General features: G+C 42.2%; 1 pseudogene; it reads left to right on the top strand.

Annotated features, from left to right (window-relative positions):
- Positions 1–406: 406 nt before the first annotated feature.
- LOC132178065 (uncharacterized) overlaps positions 407–6,536 on the top strand; it is a 16,346-nt pseudogene continuing 10,216 nt past the window's right edge.

The following is a 6,536-nucleotide window of genomic DNA, read 5'->3' as shown; positions in this document are numbered from 1 at the left end:
GGAGAGTCAGATTGGACAGATAGCCAATCACTTGGGTGAGAGAGAAAAAGGGAAATTGCCCAGTCAGCCCATGCCCAACCCAAAAGGTCAATATATGGTTGGGAATTCCTCAAATCCTGCACACGGACAAGAATATGTGCAAGCAATTGTCACTCTGAGGTCAGGAAGACAAGTGGACAATCAGGTGGTTGAGCAAGAAGAAGACCTTGCGGGGCAAGAAAAGGAAAAGAGTGGCAACAAAGAGAAGAGAGATGCCGAGCCATCTACAGCCACGCCCATTATTGAGGACCCTCCTAGGTCATTTGTGCCGAAAGCACCTTACCCTGAAAGGTTGCAAGCACCCAAGAAAGGAGGGAAGTTTGAGGACATTCTCGAAGTGTTCAAGCAGGTCCAAATCAATATTCCATTTTTGGACGCCATCCAACAAGTGCCTTCTTATGCGAAGTTCTTGAAGGATTTGATCACAGTTAAGAGAAGAACAAATGTCCCAAAGAAAGCATTTCTGACCGAGCAAGTTAGCTCCATCTTTCAGTGCAAGTTGCCCATTAAGTATAAGGACCCTGGGTGTCCTACCATCTCTTGCACGATAGGAGTCAGTCGAATTGAGAAGGCTCTTTTAGATCTTGGGGCGAGTGTGAATCTCCTACCCTATTCAGTTTACCTACAATTAGGGTTAGGAGAACTGAAGCCCACGTCCATGACACTTCAGTTGGCTGATAGGTCAGTTAAGATACCACGGGGAGTTATTGAGGATGTCTTGATCAAGGTGGATAAGTTTTACTTTCCCGTGGACTTCATTATGCTAGACACAGAATCGGTCATGAATGTTGGAATTCAAATACCAGTGATTCTAGGGCGACCATTCTTAGCTACGGCTAACGCCCTGATTAATTGTAGAATAGGGGTGATGAGGATTTCCTTCGGAAATATGACAATGGAGCTGAATGTCTTTGATATCAGCAAACAACCATTGGAGTATGATGAAGTGAGAACTGTATGCTTGATTGAGGAGATTATGGAGGAGACAATGAATGAATCAAGCATAGAAGACCCCTTGGAAGCATGCTTTGCTCAGTTCGGAGAGGATTTGGATTTGGACAAGTTGCTTGAGCAAGCAGATGCAATTTTGGAGACTGCTCCTCTGGTGAGCAGTGAGAAGGAGGAGACAACAACACTTGATCCCCCAAAGAAGGAACTTAAGCCTCTACCGGATAACCTTAAGTATAAGTTCCTAGGTCCAGCAGATTCTTTGCCTGTGATTATAGCTTCGGATTTGGTTGATGCTCAAGAGGAAAAATTGCTAGAGGTGTTAAGACAGCACAAGGAAGCTATCGGTTGGACCATTGAGGATATCAAGGGGATCAGTCCCTCGGTGGTGATGCACAAGATACATTTAGAGGAGAATGCCAAGCCATCGAGGGAGCCAAAGAGAAGGTTAAACCCAACTATGCAAGAGGTTGTGAAGGCTGAAGTGATTAAGTTGTTGGATTCAGAGATCATTTATCCAATCTCGGATAGCAAGTGGGTATGCCCAATTCATGTTATGCCAAAGCGGGCTGGATTGACAGTAGTAAAGAACAAGGATGATGAGTTGGTCCCAACTCGTATTCAGTCCGGATGGAGAGTTTGCATAGACTACCGCAAGCTAAATGCCGCCACAAGGAAGGATCATTTTCCACTCCCATTCATTGATCAGATGGTGGAACGTTTGGCTGGGCATGCATACTATTGCTTCTTGGATGGTTATTCTGGATATAACCAGGTCCCTGTGGACCCCGAAGATCAAGAGAAGACGATGTTTACTTGCCCTTTTGGGACGTTCGCCTACCGTCGCATGCCCTTTGGGTTATGCAATGCACCTGCTACTTTTCAGCGCTGCATGATCAGTATTTTTTCTAACATGGTAGAACGTTTCCTTGAGGTTTTCGTGGATGACTTCTCTATCTTCGGTTCATCATTTGAGGAGTGTTTGCACCGCCTCACCTTGGCTTTAGTGCGGTGCAAGGAGAAGAACTTAGTGCTCAATTAGGAGAAGTGCCATTTCATGGTGAAGCAAGGCATTGTACTGGGGCATGTCATATCTCATCGGGGGATAGAGATTGACAAAGCTAAGGTAGATTTGATTTCCAACCTTCCACCCCCTCGTACGGTGAAGGAGGTTCGTTCTTTTCTGGGCCATGCAGGATTTTATAGGTGATTCATCCAGGACTTTAGCAAGATCTCCAAGCCCTTGTGCAAATTGTTGGTGAAGGATGCCCCATTTGTGTTTGATGAGGACTACAAGATAGCATTTGGGGATCTGAAGAGAATTCTGACGTCCACACCTATTATTCAGCCGCCCAACTGGGGTGTACCATTTGAGATTATATGTGACGCATCGGATTATGCAATCGGAGCTGTTTTGGGGCAGCGTGTTGATAGACTCCCCACGTCATTTACTATGCGAGCAGGACTCTAAACGACGTACAACTCAATTACTCCACCACGGAGAAGGAGTTGTTGGCAGTCGTTTTTGCGCTAGACAAGTTTCGATCCTATTTACTAGGATCTAAAGTCATCATCTTTTCGGATCACGCAGCATTGAAGTATTTTTTTTCCAAAAAAGATGCTAAATCTCGTCTGATTCGATGGATTTTGCTACTTCAGGAGTTCAACATAGAAGTTCGGGACAAGAAGGGTTCTGAAAATGTGGTGGTAGATCATTTGTCTAGATTGACTGTGGATTACACTGAGGACGCCAGCCCCATTTCGGAGACTTTCCCTGATGAGCAATTGATGCGCATTGCTCATGAGCCCACACCATGGTTTGCTGACATAGTGAACTATCTCGTCACCGGCCAATTGCCTCAGCAGTGGGGGCGACAAGATAGGTCCAAATTTTTGTCCATGGTGAAACATTTTTTCTGGGACGATCCTTACCTGTTCAAGTATTGTCCCGATCAGATCATTAGGAGGTGTATACCTGAGCATGACCAATCCAATGTCATCTCCTTTTGTCATGATCATGCTTGTGGAGGCCATTTCAGTGCTAAGAAGACCGCTGCCAAGATTTTGCAGTGTGGATTCTATTGGCCTACCCTTTTCAGAGACGCCCATGCTTATTGTATATCTTGTGAGCGTTGTCAGAAGCTAGGGAGTATCTCTAGGAGGAATATGATGCCCCTCAGTCCCATTTTGATTGTTGAGATTTTTGATGTATGGGGCATCGATTTCATGGGACCTTTCCCGAACTCCTTTGGCTATTTGTACATCTTGGTTGCTGTGGACTATGTGTCCAAATGGGTGGAAGCGGTTGCATGCAAGACCAATGACCATAGAGTTGTGGTCCAGTTTTTGAGAGACACTATCTTTGCTCGTTTTGGTACGCCTCGAGCAATTATAAGTGATGGAGGTAAGCATTTTTGCAATCGGATTTTTGAGCAGTTGATGAAGAAGTATTTCATCACACATAAGGTTGCTACCCTGTATCACCCACAGACAAGTGGACAGGTTGAAGTTTCCAATCGAGAGATCAAGCATATTTTGGAAAAAACTGTAAACCCCAATAGAAAAGATTGGTCTATGCGATTGAGTGACGCACTGTGGGCATATAGGACAGCTTTCAAGACCCCGATTGGGATGTCACCCTATCGGCTTGTGTATGGGAAGGCATGTCATCTTCCCGTAGAGTTGGAGCATAGAGCATATTGGGCCATCAAGCAACTGAACTTCAATCTTTTGAAGGCTGGCTCACAAAGGAAGCTCCAACTCAATGAATTGGAGGAGTTGAGGAATGATGCTTATGATTCTGCGCGGTTGTACAAGGCACAGATGAAGAAGGCTCATGACCAGAGCATTTTGAGACGATCTTTTGAGCCTGGTGAGAAAGTCCTTCTTTACAATTCACGGCTGCATCTTTTCCCAGGCTAGTTGAAATCTCGGTGGACAGGCCCATTTATCATTCAAACAGTTTTTCCTCATGGGGCCATTGAGATTGAGGATCCTCATAATGGTAGCACCTTCAAGGTGAATGGAGAGAGATTAAAACCATTCTTAGAGTTGAGGAGTAAGGAGATTGAGACAACATTGTTGGAGGATCTGAGTTATTCTGAGTGATTGTCGTCTTTTGTGGAGAGTCTGGCTGAAGACTTAAAACTTAGCGCTGGTGGGAGGCAACCCTCATTCTTTCCCTTACCATTTTAACTTGTTTGTTTGTTTCTGTTGTGTTTTTTAGGGCAAGTGTCTGCCATTCAAGTTTGGGGGAGCATTCTCCTACGTTACACCCGACTTGCGCCGCTCACCTGGTATTGTATCTCTGGACCTATTGGGGACAATGTGTCATTTTAGTTTGGGGGTGGGGTAGACATTTCTCTGTCTTTTTCCTTGATTATTCGTGTTGTTTTGTTAAATAAATAAAAAAATAAATAAAAAAAAAAACAAAAACAAAAACATTTGCTATGTTATTGATTAAGCAAGGGTAACACATATTCTATGGTTTGCATGTCATTTGTCTGTTTAGCATTTTGAACACAGCACATCATTAGGAATCTGAGTCTTTTGACTCATTGTTGGATTAGAGAGATTTCACATGTTTGAATTTATCACCACAGGCACATTAGCATAGAATCGGTGAGGTATAAGATTTGACTTGATTAGGGTGTATTTCGAGATTGGTAGGATGAAGTGTGATGAAACTTTGGCTTGAAAAAAAAAAAAAAAAAAAATCAGTTTGAGCTTCTCATTGAGTAACTAGACCTCATGCCTCACAAAGCATTGAGTGTTCGTGTAAAAAGATGAGAAACCTAACATAGTTGATTGTATGGCTAGTTTGGCTTCATAGCCTAGTTGACTTGAGTAATTAAGCCTTTAGGGATGTTTCTACATCTAGTGCCCTAAAACCATTTGGTTTGGGAGTCTCTGGCCCAACACTCTTTACATAGGTCAATTAGAAAGTTTAAGGAAGCTAAGCAATACACAGCCTACACACACACACACACACACACACAAAAAATTAAGCCTTGGTTTTTTCATCTGAGCGAATTCCTATCACTTCTAAGGTACACCCGAGTTTGAGGATAAATTGAAGCCTCATGATTATATGTTAGTCTCACATTGCACTTATTGGAACATGTGTTGTCTCAAATTTCCATCTTTGAGTTGAATGATTTGTGGTTGTTTTGATGATGTGATTGTAGTGTTCACTGTGATAAACCTGCTCACGATGTTAAAATCCATGTGTTTGTGTGGAACTCCTTGGTTGTCAAATAACATAATGCAAAAATGTTTGTGGGTATCATTACTATTAAACCCTCACGAGACTTCACTCGTCCTCTAGGGATGCTTAAGGGTTTAAAAGGCTTGTTGCATATGCTAAATGCAATCGTTTCTCCCACGACAGCGAACTTATGATTCTTGCTTTCAATTTGTTTTTCATTTTGTTTTGCTAAGGGACTATCAAAATGTAAGTTTGGGGGTATTTGATGAGTGCCAAATATTGCATATTTGGACCCCTTAATTTGCATTTGCTAAGCCTTTAGCTATAGTATTTTCTGATGTTTTGGTTAGTTTTGGTGTTTTAGTGATTTGCAAGTCGTTAAGAGGAAAATGCGGCTTTAAGGTGATATTTGCAACTCATTCTGGGGCTTAAGACACTTCATGTAGCATTGGTAGCAAATTGGGATCAAGCGATGATTCGCACTCGACGAGTCCCACTAAAATGGCCATATCTTGAGTTGTATAGCTCGGACTGAGGTGATCTTGGTGTCATTGGAAAGCTAACTCAAATATCTACAAATTCATATTTCACAAGAGTAAGCAAATTCTGACTGGAAGTGCGCTCGAGCGCACTCGCGCCCGCCCAGCAAAACACATGTTGCACGAGTGCGATCGAGCGCACTCGGCCGACCTGGCAACGCTAAAACCCTAAAATTAGCTTAGAAATATCATTCTTTTTCATTGTAAAGGGGGGAAGACGAGCCGGGGGCGCCGTACGTTGTCAAAATTCATGTTTTCTAGGTTTTTGGGGCGTTTGTTTCGTTTTCCATTGTAAGCTTTATCTTTCTCATGATGTCAATTGAATTGGTGATTATTTTTCTTATCATGAGAGGCTAAATCTTTCAACTAAGGTTGAAGATGAAGCTGCGTCATTGACAAACTCATGTATTCTCGTATTTTGTTTATACAATTTTGACTTCGAATAAGAATGTTGTAGATTTTCATTCAATTGGTTGATTTATATCTTTTTATTGAATGTGATGAACTGTCATTGTTGAAGTTGGATATTTAATGTGTTTCATCCTTCGGATACATCAATTCATTCGATCGAAATCGGATATCCGTTGTGATTCGTTAACCAAATGGATACATAGGATGATTTAATTTCAAATCGGATAATTGTTGTGATTTGTAAAATGGGTGGATTCATTGAATGATTTAAACTTGATATTTGTAAAACATCGAACAACAGTTTGAGCACAGTAGTTTGTCGATTGTATGAACAAATACGAGAATATAGAGTTAAGATTTAGCGAAGTGGATTCTGAAACCTTAGTGTTCTT

This window comes from Corylus avellana, chromosome ca4 (assembly GCF_901000735.1).
Source record: "Corylus avellana chromosome ca4, CavTom2PMs-1.0".
Lineage (NCBI taxonomy): Eukaryota > Viridiplantae > Streptophyta > Magnoliopsida > Fagales > Betulaceae > Corylus > Corylus avellana.
Note: the sequence above shows the minus strand (reverse complement) of the source record. Positions and strands in the feature narration are given on the sequence as shown.